Here is a 22,769-nt window from a genome sequence, read left to right on the forward strand (position 1 = left end):
TGTCCTCTATGCAGATCCCACACACTTCTCTTCTATCCTGCTATACCGCTACTCTTCTCTGTCCTCTATGCAGCTCCCACATACTTCTCTTCTATTCTGGTATACCGGGACGCTTCTCTGTCCTCTATGCAGCTCCCACACACTTCTCTTCTATCCTACTATACCGGGACACTCTCTGTCCTGTCTGCAGCTCTCACACACTTTTCTTCTGTCCTACTACCCCGGGACACTTCTCTGTCCTGTCTGCAGCTCTCACACACTTCTCTTCTGTCCTACTACACCGGGACACTTCTTTGTCCTGTCTGCAGCTCTCACACTTTTCTCTTCTATCCTGCTACCCCTTGACACTTCTCTGTCCTCTATGCAGCTCCCACACACTTCTCTTCTGTCCTGCTACAAATGGACACTTCTCTGTCCTTTCTGCCGCTCCCACACACTTATCTTCTGTCCTGCTACGCCTGGACACTTCTCTGTCCTGTCTGCAGCTCCCACACACTTCTCTTCTATCCTGTCCTGTCTGAAGCTCCCACACACTTCTCTTTAATCCTACTATACCGGGACTCTTCTCTGTCCTCTATACAGCTCCCACACACTACTCTTCTATCCTGCTACACTTCTCTGTCCTGTCTACAGCTCCCACACACTTCTCTTCTATCCTACTATACCGGGAATCTTCTCTGTCCTGTCTGCAGCTCCCACACACTTCTCTTCTATCCAGCTCTGAGCTGCTGCTTTTGCAGATTTTTTGTAAATATAGGTCATGAACTATAAACAGATTCTGCAGGTAGTTGTGATGGGAATTATGAATCTTCTTACTGAGCTGGTTTATTAGGCTCCCCTTACTAAGAAGAGCCGACTCTAACGGCTTCTGAATGGCTCCCTATAAAATATATAATAGGGAGCCGCAGGCCAGTCAGTCGCCCCACGCCACTCCGCTTTTAACCCAATTGTATCGGGTTAAAGGGGGCGTGGTAAGATGGTTAGAGGTGGGGTTAAGGGAGTTCACGAACAACACATCACTAGCAGGTAGTGTCTGCAGAGCTCTGCTGCTGTGGATAAGCTGCTCTGCACAAGAGCTCAATGTTGCTTCTCAGTTTAGGCCACCTTCAGATTGAAGCGTTTTTGGGCCTAAAGCTGCTAATGATGAATGATTGATTATTAGGTGCAGCAAAACATCTGGATTGGTAGGATAAATGAGGAAAACATGGTTATTTTTGCTGTGCGGCTAGTTTGGTGTTTAGTCGCACAATATGAAAAGGCGCAAAACAGAAAAAACAAGTGATACATCTGTCAGAATGTATTTTGTACTGTGGTATATACAAGTAATACAAGGGGTGTACTATATTGTATCTAAAAAGGGACACAGAGGGGGTAATTTACCTCTGTGTGGAATCCTCAGATGCCTCCCCGTATCCGCCATCCCTTCCGATCGGTCTTGAGACTGCTGTATCATAAAAATATGCAACGCGATCCCGATGGACCGCACAGATGGAACGCACGCTCCTTCCGAGTTGGTGCGCATGCGCAATAACTTCCAACCAGTACTTTCTAGCGAGTATTATATCACGATGACATTATTACACTGAGTTGAAGTGCTTGGTATATGTATACTGGTTTCAAATGAGTAGCGCTGGACGAGCCACAAGAACAGGAACTGTGTAATGGTTACCATGGTTACGTATACGGAAGCTGGAAGTTATTGCGCATGCGCACCAACTCGGAAGGAGCGTGCGTTCCATCTGTGCGGTCCATCGGGATCGCGTTGCATATTTTTATGATACAGCAGTCTCAAGACCGATCGGAAGGGATGGCGGATACGGGGAGGCATCTGAGGATTCCACACAGAGGTTGGGTTAGTGCACAGAAGCACATTAACACTTTTTGCACATTTTTGTCCAGGAACGGAAGTGTTCCTTTGTAACATAACACTAAATATACACAAAGTGTTGTTATAACATATGTACACTGATATTTAATATTTATATACACCTGTGTATGATGTAAATTTCTAATTTGTATGTATTTTTATGCAATTATTATCACAAATATGCTAATGTGGTGGGCGGTTTACTATAGGTCATGTGACCAAATTGTTGTATGTATGTATATATATCCACCATTTGCACTGTTTAGACAGCTTGAGGAAGGCTCTCTTGAGCCGAAACGTCGCTGTATGTTACTCACTATGGAATAAAAGATTTTACCACTTTTCTACGAAATTGGAGTGCTGCACATTTCTTCGTAATATAGATAGATAGATAGGAGATAAATAGATAGATATGAGATAGATAGATATGAGATAGATAGATAGATAGATAGGAGATAAATAGATAGATATGAGATAGATAGATATGAGATAGATAGAGATAGATATGAGATAGATAGGTGATAGATATTAGATAGGTAGATAGATAAATATGAGATAGATAGATAGATAGATAGATAGATATGAGATAGATATGAGATAGATAGTTAGGAGATAAATAGATAGATATGAGATAGATAGATAGATAGATAGATATGAGAGAGATAGATAGATAGATAGATATGAGATAAATAGATAGATATGAGATAGATAGATAGATAATAGATAGAGTGATAGATATGAGATATAGATAGATAGATAGATAGATAGATAGATAGATAGATAGATATGAGATAGAGAGATATATAGATAGATATGAGATAAATAGATAGATAGGAAGGAAGGAGCGTGCGTTCCATCTGTGCGGTCCATCGGGATCGCGTTGCATATTTTTATGATACAGCAGTCTCAAGACCGATCGGAAGGGATGGCGGATACGGGGAGGCATCTGAGGATTCCACACAGAGGTTGGGTTAGTGCACAGAAGCACATTAACACTTTTTGCACATTTTTGTCCAGGAACGGAAGTGTTCCTTTGTAACATAACACTAAATATACACAAAGTGTTGTTATAACATATGTACACTGATATTTAATATTTATATACACCTGTGTATGATGTAAATTTCTAATTTGTATGTATTTTTATGCAATTATTATCACAAATATGCTAATGTGGTGGGCGGTTTACTATAGGTCATGTGACCAAATTGTTGTATGTATATATATCCACCATTTGCACTGTTTAGACAGCTTGAGGAAGGCTCTCTTGAGCCGAAACGTCGCTGTATGTTACTCACTATGGAATAAAAGATTTTACCACTTTTCTACGAAATTGGAGTGCTGCACATTTCTTCGTAATATAGATAGATAGATAGGAGATAAATAGATAGATATGAGATAGATAGATATGAGATAGATAGATAGATAGATAGGAGATAAATAGATAGATATGAGATAAATAGATATGAGATAGATAGAGATAGATAGATAGATATGAGATAGATAGGTGATAGATATTAGATAGGTAGATAGATAAATATGAGATAGATAGATAGATAGATATGAGATAGATATGAGATAGATAGTTAGGAGATAAATAGATAGATATGAGATAGATAGATAGATAGATAGATAGATAGATATGAGATAGATAGATAGATAGATATGAGATAAATAGATAGATATGAGATAGATAGATAGATAATAGATAGAGTGATAGATATGAGATATAGATAGATAGATAGATAGATATGAGATAGATAGATAGATAGATATGAGATAGAGAGATATATAGATAGATATGAGATAAATAGATAGATAGGAAGGAAGGAGCGTGCGTTCCATCTGTGCGGTCCATCGGGATCGCGTTGCATATTTTTATGATACAGCAGTCTCAAGACCGATCGGAAGGGATGGCGGATACGGGGAGGCATCTGAGGATTCCACACAGAGGTTGGGTTAGTGCACAGAAGCACATTAACACTTTTTGCACATTTTTGTCCAGGAACGGAAGTGTTCCTTTGTAACATAACACTAAATATACACAAAGTGTTGTTATAACATATGTACACTGATATTTAATATTTATATACACCTGTGTATGATGTAAATTTCTAATTTGTATGTATTTTTATGCAATTATTATCACAAATATGCTAATGTGGTGGGCGGTTTAGTATAGGTCATGTGACCAAATTGTTGTATGTATATATATCCACCATTTGCACTGTTTAGACAGCTTGAGGAAGGCTCTCTTGAGCCGAAACGTCGCTGTATGTTACTCACTATGGAATAAAAGATTTTACCACTTTTCTACGAAATTGGAGTGCTGCACATTTCTTCGTAATATAGATAGATAGATAGGAGATAAATAGATAGATATGAGATAGATAGATATGAGATAGATAGATAGATAGGAGATAAATAGATAGATATGAGATAGATAGATATGAGATAGATAGAGATAGATAGATAGATATGAGATAGATAGGTGATAGATATTAGATAGGTAGATAGATAAATATGAGATAGATAGATAGATAGATATGAGATAGATATGAGATAGATAGTTAGGAGATAAATAGATAGATATGAGATAGATAGATAGATAGATATGAGATAAATAGATAGATATGAGATAGATAGATAGATAATAGATAGAGTGATAGATATGAGATATAGATGGATAGATAGATAGATATGAGATAGATAGATAGATAGATATGAGATAGAGAGATATATAGATAGATATGAGATAAATAGATAGATAGATATGAGATAGATAGATAGATAGATAGATAGATAGATAGATATGAGATAGATAGATAGGTAGATGTATAAATATAAGATAGATAAATAGATATAGATATAGACAGATACCTAGAAATAGGAGGACATACATTAGATCGAAAGCAGAAATGGGATAGATTGATAAGAGATGGATAAAAGATGAAAAGATAGATGGATGGATGTGAGAGATGGATAGAAGAGGTAGATATAAAGATGTGAGGTAGTTGTAAGATATAGATGAGATATAGCTAGATATAAGGATAGATAACATATAATGTCAGCACTCCTGGGGTGGAGAGTATCAGGCAGTACACAGCGCTGTGTATATGGTGAGGAGATACAGGACACATACTCGGTGCTGTGCTGTGCAGCCTCAGCTCCTCATCTCCTGTCAGATCAGGAAAGGCGGGAACCGTCCTCAGAGGGGAGCAGTGCATGATGGGTAATGCGGGGAAAACCTGAGGAACAGGGACTCTTCTTCCACTGTATGAGGGGCAGGTACGGGGGTGAGGGGTGTGACTGCATAAGAGGCAATTATTAGGTGAGGGGTGTAACAGTAAAATGGGAAGGTACTGGGGTGAGAGGTGAAACTATGAGGAACAGTTATTGGGGCTAGGGGTATAACTGTATGAGGGGCAGTTATTGGGGCTAGGGGTATAACTGTATGAGGGGCAGTTATTGGGGCTAGGGGTATAACTGTATGAGGGGCAGTTATTGGGGCTAGGGGTATAACTGTATGAGGGGCAGTTATTGGGGCTAGGGGTATAACTGTATGAGGGGCAGTTATTGGGGCCAGGGGTATAACTATATATTTATTTAACTCTGTGAGGGGCAGGTAGTGGTGTGAAAAGTTGTTACAGTGTGTCAGTGCAGATCCTTATACCTTGTCAGTGTACTACGGTATTACCATCTACGAGGAGGGGGGGGGGGGGGGCAGAGCCAGCAGAGATTTTAAAGGTATTTTCGGCTATTGACACTAAACTCTCACCCACAGCACAGGAGACACTTACCTGGTTTATGAGGGACTACTGTGACCCCTCTGCACCTGCAAGTGAGTCCTCTGCGATCATCCAAATTTGGAGGCAAATAATACCACAGCCTGTTACAATGCTAGAGATGTCAATGTGATTTTAACAAATGTTATCACCCGCTACGTAAATTGTCCTCCTGCGGATTGTTTATCCTTAGTATGCAGAGTGTCATTTACATGCTCCCTGTTCTGTTTGACTTGCATTTAAAAATGCAATTCAGAGCCTCGTGTGAACATGGCAGTACTATATAAAAATAACCACACGCCAGAAAAAATACTTCAGATCCCATCAGACCAGTTTTATTTATATGCTCTAAATTTGTTCCTCTTTGAGACAGGAGCCTGTAGGACCACCTTTAGCTCCAGATCTGTCTTGGTTGGGAGGAATAAATGTCCTGAAGATGGACGTACTGCCTAGATTCCTACATCTTTTCCAGGAGGCCCCTTTTAGTGATTTTAAGAAAGTCATGCTCTGCCATGCTTAAATTTGTTTGGGCAACTTCTGGGCCTTGGTGAGCTGGAGGGTCCTAATGGGCACTAAATACATGGATTACTCAATCTTCACCTTCATCATCACCTCTATCATCAAGCTACATTGGGGACAAATAGTGGGGTCTTCTTGAGGTCAAGGGTCTTCTGTTAATCCTTACCTCTTCAGTTCTTACTCTGAATTGGCCATGGAGGCCTAAGGGTGGTGGCACACCATTTTGAATCTGTTTTTAGCCCACTTTCAAGCAGTCCATTAAAAAAACGCATCAGTTTTTTGAAAACGTATTCATTTTCAAGAAACGGATGCATTTGTTTTAACGGACTGCTTAAAAACGGTCAAAAAATCGATGCGTTTTCAAAAAACGCACGCATTTTCAGAAACGGATGCGTTTTTAAGACGCATGCATTTTTTAACCACTGCTTCAAAATGGCCTAAAAATGGGTTCAAAACGCTAACGTGGTCCACCACCCTAAAGGGACTGGCCAAGCCTGCATTGTATCCCAGAGCCATTAAGAACTGGGAGAAACTCCTACACATTGGGGCACCTTTACTTACCCATCCCGCCGCGTTCCCCGCCGTGCGTTGTTCGATGTGGATTCGGCTCTGCCACGATTCACTAAGATCGTGCGTCAATTTCCTGAATGTGTCGCTTCCCCGCTGAGGTCCGCCGGAGTTCACCTTCTTCTTCCCGGTGCATGTAAGTGCTGCTCTTGCGACACAATTTGCTTTTTAAATTCCACAGTTTGTCAGAATCAGCCAGGTTGTCCGACGTCCACGCCCCCCGATTTGTGTTGCATGCAAGCCGGCGCTGATGCCACACAATCCGATCTCGTGCGCCAAAATCCCTGACGCAATTAAGCACAAAATGGAAATAATTGCGAAACCCGACTCAAATTCGGCGTTGGGACCCTTAGTAATTGTTACCCATTGTCTCACCCATACAGACTCATGACTCACTTTAGAATGATGCTTTCACTGCTTGTAGCATGATGATCAGTAGTTTAGTGTCAGCCTCACCTAAGCTGGCATTACTCTCCGCCAGGCTCCATTGGATCAAAGAAACGGCAAATACCATGTTTTTTCTTGACTTTGGACTTTGGAATAAAAACATTTTAATACACAGCCGTTGGGGGGGGATTTATGAGAGCTTATACTCTGTGTATATACTCCGTTACTGCCAGAACTCTTTTTGTTTCCAGAGGCCGGTGCTCCCATCCATCCACTGCCGCGCTCCTGCTACAGCGAAACTCCATGGAAACTAGTGATGTAGTCTTTTACTGATCTGATAAAAACCATATAGACTCCCCTGCAGAAAACTAACGTGTTGCTGACGAAAATCCACACTACGTCTCAATTTAGTGGTGGCAAAAATATGTAATTTTTAAATTACATTAATTAATTAGAATTCAGCTATTTTAATATGCATTGCCTGTAGCTTCTCTTGCAGTGCAGCATGGCACGGTAGGGTTTTTCTGGTGGTCTCCAGAGTGCATTTATGTGATTTTTTTTTATACCATGCAGTCAAAAAATGTATCAAAACCTCCACATTCATGATACAAGAACAATGCACATGTTTTAATATTTAGTGACAAAAATGTTGCAATACAGGCGGTCCCCTACTTAAGGACACCCGACTTACAGACAACCCATAGTTACAGACGGACCCCTCTGCCCACTGTGACCTCTGGTGAAGCTCTCTGGATGCTTTAAAATAGTCCCAGATTGCAATAATCAGCTTAAAATTGTCTGCAATGAAGCTTTATTGATAATTCTTGGTCCTATTACAGCAAAAAAATTTGAAACTCCAATTGTCACTGGGACAAAAAAAAAAAAAATGTCGGGAACTACAATTATAAAATATACAGTTTCGACTTACATACAAATTCAACTTAAGAACAAACCTACAGTCCCTATCTTGTATGTAACCCGGGGACTGCCTGTACAAATTTAGTTCTGCAATATGTGACTCCGAAAAGAAGATTTGGAGATGAGGTAGCATATATCATTAGATTGTCAGCTCTGTCGGTGCAGACCCTGGAGTTGATCCTTCATGTTGTTGTGTGAAGGTTTACAATGTCCTCCTGTGTAGGAGATTTATCTGGTTATTATTTGCATGTATTTCTAGGAGTAAGTGACTGCTGAGAGTGGCTCAGGTAGAGTATGGAGCGCTGTAATCTGATTAATACCCTCTGTGCTGACTCTGCCGCTCCATACATACAAGTACTTCTATATTCCTCCTTTGATGTTTGCTGGTAATTCCTCTGCCTTGTGATGACAGGAGTGTTTGTATTTCTATAGACTATCTTCAGTCACAAGGGGAAGGATTTAGGAAATGAAACGTATCCATTTTATTCATCCTGAAATTAGAAAGTTTACTGTGGATCAATACGTCAGCGAGGAGCGGGGATGGCTGTGATCTGTGATACGGCCAAGATTAGGAGGATGTAAGTAAAGCTTCATCAATCAGTACCATTTTGCTACTTAATAAATTCAGTTTGTTTTTAATTTTCTTGCTATTTTTAAATTATCTACTTGCTGTCAATGAATAGCATCATTTCTGCTTACATTACTAAAAATCAGTACAGAGCTCAGGCTGGTGACCGAAAACCAGTAGTCAATACAGGCGGTCCCCTACTTAAGAACACCCGACTTACAGTCGACCCCTAGTTACAGATGGACCCCTCTGCCCACTGTGAGCTCTGGTGAAGCTCTCTGGATGCTTTATTTTAGTCCCAGACTGCAATGATCAGCTGTAAGGTGTCTGTAATGAAGCTTTATTGATAATCCTAGGTCCCATTACAGAAAAAAATTTTGAAACTCTAATTGTCACTGGGGCAAAAAAATTCTTGTCTGGAACTATAATTATATAATAAACAGTTTCAACTTACATACAAATTCAACTTAAGAACAAACCTTCAGTATCTATCTTGTACGGCTGCCTGTACATGTGACTACTGAACTGCGTATGTCATGTAAAAACCCATTCAGACAAGGTTAAAATGTAGGACAATTCTCACATTTACGACAATTTGTAAATGTAATCCAGGAGCTGACAGGTTCCCTTTAATACATCTCATAGCTGGGGATAGATCTGCTACAGGTATATGTAGAGAAGAGAGACCTCTGTGGGCTGAACACATGAGCAGTACAAATGGGGTTTGCTACAATGTATCAGTCTAGAAGTATGTTCTGCATTGCTCACAAATGATCGTCTAGAGTGGATACAAACCATCAGCTATGATTTAGTATTCTGGATATTACACATTAGCTGCTCACATTTACTGATAGGCCTTAAATGATTAATAAAAAGTTACCGTATATTATTTTAAAGCTAGTAAATGTGTAGAGACAGAGGGTGGCATGTGGGTCTTGCTGTGAGCCTGATCCCCACCATCACATGCTTTCCCATCCTTCGGTGCTAATTATATGTAGGGCAGCACAGCGCCTACCTATTCTGGAGCTGGTAAGGGTTAAACGGCGGCTTCCCTGGATGTCAATTTCCTATCTAACAAGCCGCAGCGGCTCGCATGCATCCAGAAACAGCCAGAGCAGCAGCTTCGTCCCTGTTATTCATTTGCTCTCTATTCATTTTCTTGCCTAATTAAATACAAGTCTGTTTTTTTTTTCCTCTCGGTTCCTAATGTGTTTTAAATGATATCCCAGTTGTGTGGAGCCGAGATTAAAACAAAATGATTTACATAATTTATCTGTCTGTTTGGATGATAAGATCTGAAAATCAAAGCCCTCTTTTCCTCATAGCTCTGCTAAATACCGTTCTCACGTCCTGTCCTGGCTGACTGATGCGGGGAGCCGTATTCATCGTGTGATTATTACTGTATCAATGACTATGGCTATCCAATACATTACCGGCCTGAGTATCTGTGCTGCTGCCTCCCCCTTCCAAGGGGACTGTCTACAGTCATAATGGTCAGCGGCCAACATTGCAGCTAAAGGCATTGTTTCCAAATATGCAAAACGATACAGAGTTATCTTGGCTACGTGCACGGCAAGATACTGTATAGAGAAACTGTAATCCCTACCACTCCCTACCAGCTCAGCTTCATACAGTGCAAATAGTATTGAACACCAAGGGGGGCATTTATTATCAACTTACAAACAGAAAACTGGCGTAAATTTTTTCCTTTCCCTTGCTGTGCCTCTTTGTGATGAGGCGAAGGCACAATATTGGTGCTTTCCCGACACTCACAACATTCTTTTTTTGGGGCGCAAAATTGTGGTGATGCTTTTGAATCCAACACTTTTCTGGCCTATCTGGTCTAGGGAGCTGTATTTCACCTTCATGAATGGTGAGATAGTTCTAAACCTAATTGTCCATGCCATCCCTTGCGCCAAAAAGGTACACCCCACTGAAAATTATAGCACATTCCCTGCGCCCAAATTAAGAAATGCCCCCCCCCCAAGTTTCTGAGTAAATATATATTTTGGAGGTAAATATAATATTTTTGGAGGTGCTATTGACATGAAATCTACACTCCGGTGTAAAACAAACCCAATCCAAACACTGGCAAAGAAATCACACCATAAAAGAACTCAAAGGGAACCTGTCACCAGGGACATCATTTTCGCTAAAGACAGGTTACAGAAGCCCATTACAGCAGCAGTGCACATCTGCCTTTCTGCCTTCTCTAAGCATTTGCATTACAATATAATTGTGTGTTATAACTTACCTTGCATCCTGACAGAATCCTCTGTGTAGTCCTAGGGGGTTGGGCTTTGGTTTGGATGCATTTAAAAAAACAACACGTGACTTGTTTGTGTTACTCACTCCTCAGAGCTTAGCCCCCACCTTTGTGCTCCTGTACAGCTCCTCCCTCCTGCTCCTTCACAGAGCTCACAGCCTGGTGACATCAGTGGGAGGAGCTCTACAGGAGCACATCTTATTAACATCTGGTGACAATTTCCTGCCAATAGCACGTTTAGAAATAAAGGTATTAGAAGAAAGTTGACATGGTGAATACTTATTTTACCCAGTGTATATATGTTTATACATAATGCTTATACTGATTCGCTGCAGTCCTTTGACATTAATATTAGATGTGAACTAGTCGAGACAATGACATTACAGCTCCACATTTAATGCTTACTTGCTTTTCCATGCAGACACAGTTATAACCAGAGATTTCAATCCAGCTGCATTGGGAGACAGGGTGGCGCTGGAAGTGTACTATGATTTTCAGGGTGATTTGTGGTGCAAGGGATTAATGATTTGGCGCAGGAACCAAAAGTTTAAGAAATGTCTCCACATTCATGAAGGTGAAATAGAAAACCCTAGACTTGTTTTTAGCGGCTCTATTTTTGCACCATAAAACTAGTCGGAAAAAAAGAATCGCCAGATAAAACAAAATCTGCTATTTTGCCTATTGAATTGCTAATAAATGTCCCACATTGTCTCTCTGTAAAATAAATGAGGCAGTCTGTATGATGGGAATGATGAGATTCTAGTAGCCACAGATTACAATCAAGCCAAGGGTCGCAACATTCTACAACCTACTGCCCTTTAGGTAATGAGCCCCATAGCATACTACAGAGACCAGTGGGATTAACCCCCTAGCTGGCGTGGCTCTAAAACAACGGGGGAGATTCATCGCTGATTACTGTTGCCCACCAGGCAACCTGGGTCCTGCTCTCTGCATGTGTCCTTCAATAACTCTGGCAAGTCCTGGTCTATTAAAGCAATGAGCAGTAACTTGATTAGGGACCCACAGGGTGCTGCAGGCACCCTAGTGACGGTGATTCCAAACTAAACTCTATTTGAAATGTCATTGATCAGGTTTCCATCAGTGTGATAGGTCCCCTTTAACCCCTACGGGACGCAGCCTCTTTTGGCCTTAAGGACGCGGTCCCATTTTTCAAATCTGACCTGTGTCACTATAAGTGGTTATAGCTTTGGAACGCTATAAGATATCCAGGGGATTTTGAGATTGTTTTCTCGTGACACATTGTACTTCAAATTAGTTTAAAAATTTGGATGAAATCTTTTGCGTTTAGTTATGAAAAAAAACAAAATTTGGCAAAAATTTGGAAAAATTCTTTATTTTCAACATTCTAAATTCTCTACTTTTGATGCAGATAGTCATAGCACCCAAATAAATTCATAACTTACATTTCCCAAATGTCTGCTTCGTGTTGGCATGGTTTTTTAAGATTCCACATATTTTACTAGAATGTTATGAGGCTCAGAATTTAGGTATCATTTTTCACATTTTTTGTAAAATCACCAAAACCCGTACTTAGATGGACCTGCTCAACTTCTAATTGACACCGAGAGGCCTAAATAATAGCGAGACTCATAAATTACCCCATTGTGGAAACTACACCACTCAATGTATGAACAACCACTTTTAAGAAGTTTGTTAACCCTTTAGGTGTTTTATAGGGGTTAAAACAAAATGGAGGTGCAGTCTGCAAATTGTAATATTTTTTCACAATACACTCATTTTGGGTGGAAAATTAAACATTTACAATGGATTAAATTAAAAAAGGCTCCACAAAGTTTGTTACCCAATCTCTCCCGAGTACACGGATACCCCATATGTGGTGGTAACCTGCTGTATGGGCGCACGGCCGGGCATAGAAGGGAAGGAGGCGCCATGCAGATCAGATTTGCTATGTCACATTGTACAGGCTAAAATTTTTTTCTTTTTTTAATGTGGACCTATAGGGGCTTATTTCTTTTGCCACATGAGATGCACTTTTCTGGTACGTAATTTCGGGGAATCTATAGGCTAATTGGTGAGATTTTATTAACTCTTTGTTGGTGGAGGAAATGAAAATCATCACTTTTTAGGAAGATTTTTGTTTGTTTTTTTTGGGCCGTTTACCATACCATAAAAATAGTATATTATTTTTATTCTATGGGTCGCCACGATTACGAAAAGACCTCATTTATATAGATTTTTTATTTTTTCCCATTTTTACTGAATAAAAAGTAATTTGGCAAAAATGTTGTTAATTTTAGCATCACCGACTTTCATATGCATAACTTTTTTATTTTTCGCCTCACAAATCTGTTTAAGGGCTTATTTTTTGCGAGAAGGATGGTTCTTTTTAGTGGTCTTATTTTAGATTGCATAACATTTTTTAAATTAATTTTTAGAGCATTTTTTATAGGGTATTAATTGAAAATTGTCTTTTTTTTGGAGCTTTTTTTGGGGGTTTTTTAACGGGGTTCACTTGGCGAATCTAATAATGATTCTGTTTTATTATTCAGATTATTACGGACGCAGGGATACCAAATATGTGGGGGTTTTGTGTATTTTATTCAATTGTACTGAATAAAAACCAATTTGGAGAAAATCTTGTTCATTTTAGCATCACCATCTTTTCATATGCATAACTTTTTTATTTTTCGGCTGACAAATCTAGTTAGGGGCTTATTTTTTGCGAGAAGAGTTGTTCTTTTTAGTGGGCTTATTTTGGAGTGCATAACATTTTTTAAATCACTTTTTAGAGCATTTTTTATAGGGTATTAATTAAAAATTATCTTTTTTCGGAACGTTTTTGCATTTTTTTTTCTACGGCGTTTACCGTGCGGGTCCAGTAACGATTCGGTTTTATTATACAGATTGTTACGGACGCGGCAATACCAAATATGCGGGGTTTTTTTGTGTTTTTGTGTTTTTTATACTTTATTAAGTGTTTTTATAGGAAAGTGACATTTTAGGGGCTTATATTTTAATGTATTTATTTTTTATTTATTGTAATGTGATAACTTTAGTGTTTTTTACTTTTTTTTACTTATACATACTTGAACTTAAACCAGTGATGCTCTGATCACTGGTTTAAGTTCAATACACTGCTCTACAATACTATTTTATTGTAGAGCAGTGTAAACTGTCTAAGCATGCTTGCGCATGCTCAGACAGTTTACAGTCAGACCCGGAAGGGGTCTGGCTGCCATGGCAACCGGGCAGCTCCGAGGCACATGCCAGTCCTCGGAGCTGCCCAGAAGTGGATCGGATCCCCCGGTAAGCGGCACGGGGGATCCGATTCACGGCGCAGACACCCTTACACGCCGCGGTCATGCTTGACCGCGGCGTGTAAGGGGTTAACACCCGCGATCGGAGCCGGCTCCGATCGCGGGTGTTAGCGCAGGCTGTCAGCTGTACTAGACAGCTGACAGCCGCTGCTTCTGGTGCCGGCTCCGTTCGCGAGCCGGTGCCAGAAGCAGGACGTTATAGAACGTCCCCGTGCGCTAAGCATCTAGCCCCGGGGACGTACTATAACGTCCTGGTGCGCCTAGGGGTTAAGTGTCTGCAAACCATTTTAGGGTCCCGGTTTGTAGACCTTTCTACTTCAGCTCCCTGCCTGATTACATGATTATTTGGCCAGTGGCTGCTTATTATTGCAGTTTATACAATGTATTACAAAGCGTACGCCACAAAACCTCTGAATCAATATTTGTCAGTGCTGCAGATTGAATTCTTTGTAAACAGGATGCTCTGCGCCTGCAGAAGATCACAACTTGTTGATTGTTACGTGGAATCTGGATCCGTATTGACATAATGAACGCATTAGACATATTTCGTGTTAAATCTGCTTGCAGGAGAAAAAAACACAAACTGACAAGGTGACGAGGAGGATCTGTGTGCATTTCATAGGTAATTTGTTTACTTTGAGACACTCCAAATCCATAATTAATAGGGATGTCACCAGGTTCACTGTGGTGATGCCGATCTCGGCAGGGCAGGTTCTGTCATGATATTAGCCCCTTAGGTAAGGTATGAAATATTATTTCTAGAATTCTCTCTATTATGTGAAATGTCACCCATTTTTCTATATAAAAAAAAAAATCTCCAAAGCCATGTGAAAATAAGCAGAGAACAGTCATATTTTACCTGAGATTAGCCAAGTTTAGAGGCTGCAGGAGAAGGGTCACTTTAGATACCCCTCAATTAAAGGGGGTTTTCCCATTAAACAAGTTAGCCCTTATCCATAGGATAGGGCATTAGTTGCTGATTGTTGGGGGTCTTAGTGATAAGAGCCCCACAGATCACGAGAACGGGGGTCTGTCATCTCCAATCTCTGTCAGCTCCATATAGATGAACGAGGCACCCCAGCAATCCGCGACCATCTTGGCCGTCCACTTATCTCGGGGAGCAATATGGGATCTAACGTGGGTACATCGAACCCCCCGTGGATGTCACATCACTGAGACCCCAATCGATAACGTTAACTCTGGGATTAGAAAGAAACGTTAACTCTGGGAAAATAGAAATCTGGGATTGAAGACACATCTTGCTATGGAATCTGAGACTGTTTGCTAGGGAGGTGTAACTTGGAGACCCCTTTGAAAGGAATGTTACAATGTTTTCAGTGTTACAATGACATCACCTGATTACAATAATAATTCTTTATTTATATAGTGCACACAGATTACGCAGCGCTGCGCAGAGCTTGTCAAATCAGTCCCTGTACCCATGGGGCTCACAATCTAAACAACCTACCAGTATGTTTTGGAGTGTGGGAGGAAACCGGAGGACCCGGAGGAAACCCACGCAAACACGGAGAGAACATACAAACTCTTTGCAGATTGCAAAGTAGCAGTTTAAAGCATGGAGGGGGAAAATACAGACTACCACAGCCTCCACTAAACATTGCAGACAATGTGGAGTCACTGATCATAGCGCTGCACTAATAGACCAGGAATGAAAATCACTAGACTGAGTAAAACAAACATTAGATAAGTTTCACCCTTAGGGCAGGGGCTTAACTTTCTATTTTACATTTTATATAACATTAAGGCTGAGTTGGTTGCTACCACTTTGCTTTTTATGAGCTGTATCATTCGGTTTTGATATGTAATACAGAGCTGGCTGCATACTTAATTTAGCTAAGGTGCAATCTTACCGGCTCTTTGGATTATTGCCAGCAGAACGGAGCGAGAAAATGCAGGTGGAACTCCAAAATCCAGACAGATGGAAGCTAAAAATAGAGAGGAGGGTATCGCTTCAATCCTGACTGCCAGGTAAAATAATGCACCCCGTACCTCACATCTCTCTAAGGCATATAGTCTACTGTCTCCATAGTGTATAAATAGTCTGTAGTTCTTTCTATACAGAGGATTACATCTATATTCTCCTGTATAGTTACATAACATAATATACACTTCTATACCTAATATATTGATTTTCATTCATCTGGAATTTGTTGAATTGCGTATGATACTCCAGAGCTGCACTCAGTGTTGTAATAATGGAGTCAATGTGCTCCTATGTTGCATTAATGCTCTACAGATCCTGAGTTACATCCTGTATTACACTCCAGAGCTGCACTCACTATTCTGCTGCTGGTGCAGTCACTGTGTACATACATGACATTACTTATCCTGTACTGATCCTGAGTTACATCTTGTATTACACTCCAGAGCTGCACTCACTATTCTGCTGCTGGTGCAGTCACTGTGTACATACATGACATTACTTATCCTGTACTGATCCCGAGTTACATCCTGTATTATATTCCAGAGCTGCACTCACTATTCTGCTGCTGGTGCAGTCACTGTGTACATACATGACATGACTGATCCTGAGTTACATCCTGTATTATACCCCAGAGCTGCACTCACTATTCTGCTGCTGGTGCAGTCACTGTGTACATACATGACATTACTTATCCTGTACTGATCCCGAGTTACATCCTGTATTATATTCCAGAGCTGCACTCACTATTCTGCTGCTGGTGCAGTCACCGTGTACATACATGACATTACTTATCCTGTACTGATCCCGAGTTACATCCTGTATTATATTCCAGAGCTGCACTCACTATTCTGCTTCTGGTGCAGTCACTGTGTACATACATGACATTACTTATCCTGTACTGATCCCGAGTTACATCCTGTATTATGCTCCAGAGCTGTACTCACTATTCTGCTGGTGCAGTCACTGTGTACATACATGACATTACTTATCCTGTACTGATCCTGAGCTACATCCTGTATTATATTCCAGAGCTGCACTCACTATTCTGCTGCTGGTGCAGTCACTGTGTACATACATGACATTACTTATCCTGTACTGATCCCGAGTTACATCCTGTATTATACCCCAGAGCTGTACTCACTATTCTGCTGGTGCAGTCACTGTGTACATACATGACATTACTTATCCTGTACTGATCCTGAGTTACATCCTGTATTATACTCCAGAGCTGCACTCACTATTCTGCTGCTGGTGCAGTCACTGTGTACATACATGACATTACTTATCCTGTACTGATCCTGAGTTACATCCTGTATTATACCCCAGAGCTGCACTCACTATTCTGCTGCTGGTGCAGTCACTGTGTACATACATGACATTACTTATCCTGTACTGATCCCGAGTTACATCCTGTATTATATTCCAGAGCTGCACTCACTATTCTGCTGCTGGTGCAGTCACTGTGTACATACATGACATTACTTATCCTGTACTGATCCCGAGTTACATCCTGTATTATACCCCAGAGCTGTACTCACTATTCTGCTGGTGCAGTCACTGTGTACATACATGACATTACTTATCCTGTACTGATCCTGAGTTACATCCTGTATTACACTCCAGAGCTGCACTCACTATTCTGCTGCTGGTGCAGTCACTGTGTACATACATGACATTACTTATCCTGTACTGATCCTGAGTTACATCCTGTATTACACTCCAGAGCTGCACTCACTATTCTGCTGCTGGTGCAGTCACTGTGTACATACATGACATTACTTATCCTGTACTGATCCCGAGTTACATCCTGTATTATATTCCAGAGCTGCACTCACTATTCTGCTGCTGGTGCAGTCACTGTGTACATACATGACATGACTTATCCTGTACTGATCCTGAGTTACATCCTGTATTATACCCCAGAGCTGCACTCACTATTCTGCTGCTGGTGCAGTCACTGTGTACATACATGACATTACTTATCCTGTACTGATCCCGAGTTACATCCTGTATTATATTCCAGAGCTGCACTCACTATTCTGCTGCTGGTGCAGTCACCGTGTACATACATGACATTACTTATCCTGTACTGATCCCGAGTTACATCCTGTATTATATTCCAGAGCTGCACTCACTATTCTGCTTCTGGTGCAGTCACTGTGTACATACATGACATTACTTATCCTGTACTGATCCCGAGTTACATCCTGTATTATGCTCCAGAGCTGTACTCACTATTCTGCTGGTGCAGTCACTGTGTACATACATGACATTACTTATCCTGTACTGATCCTGAGCTACATCCTGTATTATATTCCAGAGCTGCACTCACTATTCTGCTGCTGGTGCAGTCACTGTGTACATACATGACATTACTTATCCTGTACTGATCCCGAGTTACATCCTGTATTATACCCCAGAGCTGTACTCACTATTCTGCTGGTGCAGTCACTGTGTACATACATGACATTACTTATCCTGTACTGATCCTGAGTTACATCCTGTATTATACCCCAGAGCTGCACTCACTATTCTGCTGCTGGTGCAGTCACTGTGTACATACATGTCATTACTTATCCTGTACTGATCTTGAGTTACATCCTGTATTATACTCCAGAGCTGCACTCACTATTCTGCTGCTGGTGCAGTCACTGTGTACATACATGACATTACTTATCCTGTACTGATCCTGAGTTACATCCTGTATTATACCCCAGAGCTGCACTCACTATTCTGCTGCTGGTGCAGTCACTGTGTACATACATGAAATTACTTATCCTGTACTGATCCTCAGTTACATCCTGTATTATACTCCAGAGCTGCACTCACTATTCTGCTGGTGGTGCAGTCACTGTGTACATACATGACATTACTTATCCTGTACTGATCGTGAGTTACATCCTGTATTATACTCCAGAGCTGCACTCACTGTTCTGCTGCTGGTGCAGTCACTGTGTAATTACTTATCCTGTACTGATCCTGAGTTACGTCCTGTATTGTAATCCATTATTATGGTATTATACAGCAATCTCACTATCTTGCTGGTGCAGTCACTGGAGTATACATGATATATAGTCTATATAACATCTATGTGTAGGATCTGCAGTTTCATTACCTGCTGTAGAGACACTTTATTTGCGTCTTCTTTGTCACAAAACCAAGAGTGCAAGCAACAGGCCGGGGTCAGGGAAGTTGCTTTACCCTTCTGTATGTCAGCGAGTCTCTCCATCCCTAGTGGTCTTTCTTGCAGTCAATATCTCTGCTGCTCCTATCCCCTGGCATTGAGCAGGAGCTTGTGGTAGCATGGCACTTTGCTTTCATCCATTGTATGTGTCCTCTGTATACTACATTGTTAGGAGAAGCAGGAGAAAGAAGAGAGAGACTGAACTCTGACCCATTGGTGGATTTCAGAAACTAAGTTCCTGCATCGTCCCTATTGTGCCTTCTGTTATGTGTCTGTAAACAGTAGGGGGTCGGATTTTGGAGGCAAAAATGTGAAGAGAAGCATCTTAGCTGCTGCAGCAGTCATTGCACATTACATTCTATGTGCACAGTAAATGGGTTTCACTTTGTTGTGCTATGATAGGAGCTGGAGGTGTCAGGGCCACATATAAACCCATTAGTATAGAAATAATGAGGGTGTCGTATGTAGAATGTGGATATTTAGTCATGGCTTTAATCCCTGTGTGGCACTTGCAGAACAATCGCTAGCTGGAGATAAATGATGGGGCCGATGTGACTCTGGTGACCTTTTTTTTTTTTTTGCAAAATTCAGAGAGATCTAACATTTAAGAGCACCTGATGTACCTCCCTAATGGCAGGTAAGACTTTGTAGGTGCTCGCTGCCGGTTTTATAAGATCAATGCCTATTACATATATAATATCCCATGATGCTTTGCTGCGTATATTAAAATCTAAAGGGCACATCCATCTAAAATTTTAACAAATGTCTAGCTCTGGGGTCTTCTCAATGTGGTTATATTAAAAAATAATGAGAAGATTTTCCCCCTTTAAGCCAGAACAAAGAGGTGATAGTAAGGATACAATGTATGTAAAGAGGGTAAATGTGTATTCTGAACATTTTCAAAGATTTAAAACACTTGTTACAGCACTGTAGGGTCTGTTTCTTTTCTCATTGATAGTGATCACAACATCTTCATTGTTGGTGTCTTGTATTGTGTAAATGCGAGACACCGGGCGCTGATTGCCGATCGCATGCGTTTTCATAGAAACACATATGCGATCAGCCGCGGAATCAAAACGCTAATATGTGGCATCACCCTTAGCTGAGCAGTCACATAGTCAATGGTTGAGTTGAATCCCTTCTATAAATGTTAGAAACTCTAGAACCAAATCAGGAAGAGCTTTAAGGAAATCTATTTTTTCATATTTTATAATATTCTGCCGCATTTTGGAAATGCTCATTTAACCCCCGTCTAATAGTATATCATCTCTGGAAATAATTGAAATAGAAAAAATTCTTCTTAAATTGGTTTTCAGATAGATAGATAGATAGATAGATAACCCATCGTATTGATGGGTGAAGGTACAGCGCTTGGGCTCCCTACCAGTCAGCTGGAGTCTGGATGCCTTTGATGTCAGAAGTTACACAACCCAGAACAACCTTCTCTGTGTAGTGCTCAAGCTGTGTTACTGTGCCGTGTGAATTGGGCAAAGCCGGGCCCCCTTCCATATCACAGGCTGAAATTCACATTGTTGCATGTCCATTCCTAATGGTGACTTTACAAAGTGCATCCCAGTAGTGGTAAACACATGAGACCTGCTACTTATCATCAGACTAGTATATACAAGTACAGCTTCATTCTCTACCTCTACAAGAATGGGTAGCGTACGGCCAATGCTTTGTTTTAAAGGATATACAGCTACAATGTTGTCTTATTCGGCTCCCTAATAGATGCCTGTGCCACAACAGTAGGACTGTGGAGGAAGTGCTGCATTTAGTAATCGTTTACTCATCACTAATGTGTGTGGAGTATTCTGACACCTTAGCCCCTCATAGCATTGCCCCCATGAATTTTGAGTTATAACCATGCCATATAAGAATCAGCTGGTCGGTGCCAGTCCTGACTAAAGTCCCAATATTGATGCCTTCTTGCTTCTTCTTGCTCTGTGCTGAAGCTTCTTCAATTCCTTTTTTTTAGCAGTAATGTGAACTATTACTTGTCCCTGCAGACATCCAGGGCTGGATAAAGACGCCCATGGGGCCCGGTCTGTATGAGAAATGTGGGCTGCTCATAAGTCAATTTTTTTGTGGTTTGACACAAACAGTAACAGAACCATCCACAAGGAGTCAGTTTCCAGTTCTGTAGTTCCTGCAAATGTTCTGGAAAGACTCTAAAATACATGTGTGTTGAAAGCCAGCACAAATTTCGGGAGATTTCAGGCTTAAAGGTCCCTTCACTTTATCATCTCTAGAGGGTAGTATCAAATTTTGTAGGTGGCTATGGGACCCCTTGAAGACATGGCCCCAGGCTGCCACCCATTGCACCCTTGTTACAATCCACTACTGCATACAACTTGTTCACTTTCTCTGAAATTAGATCCAGAATGAAGTGTTATCTGATCAACAAGGATAAACTATGGTTTCCAAATTAGATGGAATCCTTCTGGAACAAATGTTCCCATAGGTGAACTAGTGCCCCTTTTGGGAAAACCCTCTATATGAATGAGGCTTCAGAGCAGCGCTCCCAGGTCCGTTCCTTATGCCTCATTTTGCTAGTTTGTTCTCCGGTAATTTTCTGAAAGTAGCTTCCGGGATCTGTCTGTGATTTGTTATTTAGAGTTTTGTCGATAACAGGAGCCAAAATTTAGCAAATCATAAAAAGATATTGATCGCGGCGGCTCGAGCCTTCATTGTTTGTATCTGCAAATTAGCATGAAGTCAGACAAACAGACAAATCTTCTGTGACTGACTCATTACTCTGCCAGGTCCTAAATTTATGGAGAACATAATCTCCTTAACAAAAATATCTCATTTTTTTTTTTTTTTTTTGTTTTATCTACTGTTGATGCTTTTCTAATGATCTCTCACATTTACGTTGTTTCCCAGATCCTGCATATTTCCGGACGTCAGGACGCAATATGAGGTGGTCATTACCGGGTAAGTGCCTGATTAGTTTGGTCATTTAAAGGTAAAATGACTCTATCGCTGTCCGGAAAACTTCCCATAAAAGTAACAAGCTTTCCTAATCTGGTGTAACAACGCCGAGGCTTCAGCTCTCCTCATTATTTCAGAAATAAATTACAAGTTCCGTGTTTTTTTCGTGGGGGGGAAAGTGGTGTCAATTAAATGTTTTCTTTACTTTTAATCCCGGCCTGTCCTCTGCAGACGGCTGTAAAGCAATTGCTGTGAAATCATTAAAATTGGCTGAAAAAGAAAAAGCGGTCAGACAAAAGAAAATCCATTTAAAGTGAAACTGTAAAAATTGATTAGAACAAGTCACATTTATCTACAAGACAAAACATAAAAAGAATTTTGTAAACCCAACCGAAAGGTGTCATCTCTTGTTACATTTTTACTTCCCAACAAGGACTGATAGCAGCTGGATGTAAGGGACCGAACACAATGAATCCCAAACCTTCATATTACAAGAGAGTCCGGATTATTCTGGACAAAGATTGTATGTA

At 40.7% G+C, this 22,769-nt stretch overlaps 1 long non-coding RNA gene across 1 annotated transcript; it reads left to right on the forward strand.

Annotated features, from left to right (window-relative positions):
• The first annotated feature begins 5,103 nt into the window (after window positions 1-5,103).
• Window positions 5,104-22,270, forward strand: LOC140134726 (uncharacterized). The gene is made up of 4 exons (XR_011856392.1): window positions 5,104-5,155; window positions 8,476-8,621; window positions 16,073-16,165; window positions 22,192-22,270. It is a non-coding gene; the product is annotated as an uncharacterized lncRNA (long non-coding RNA).
• Window positions 22,271-22,769: the final 499 nt, after the last annotated feature.

The sequence above is a fragment of the Engystomops pustulosus genome, chromosome 6 (assembly GCF_040894005.1).
Source record: "Engystomops pustulosus chromosome 6, aEngPut4.maternal, whole genome shotgun sequence".
Classification (NCBI taxonomy): domain Eukaryota; kingdom Metazoa; phylum Chordata; class Amphibia; order Anura; family Leptodactylidae; genus Engystomops; species Engystomops pustulosus.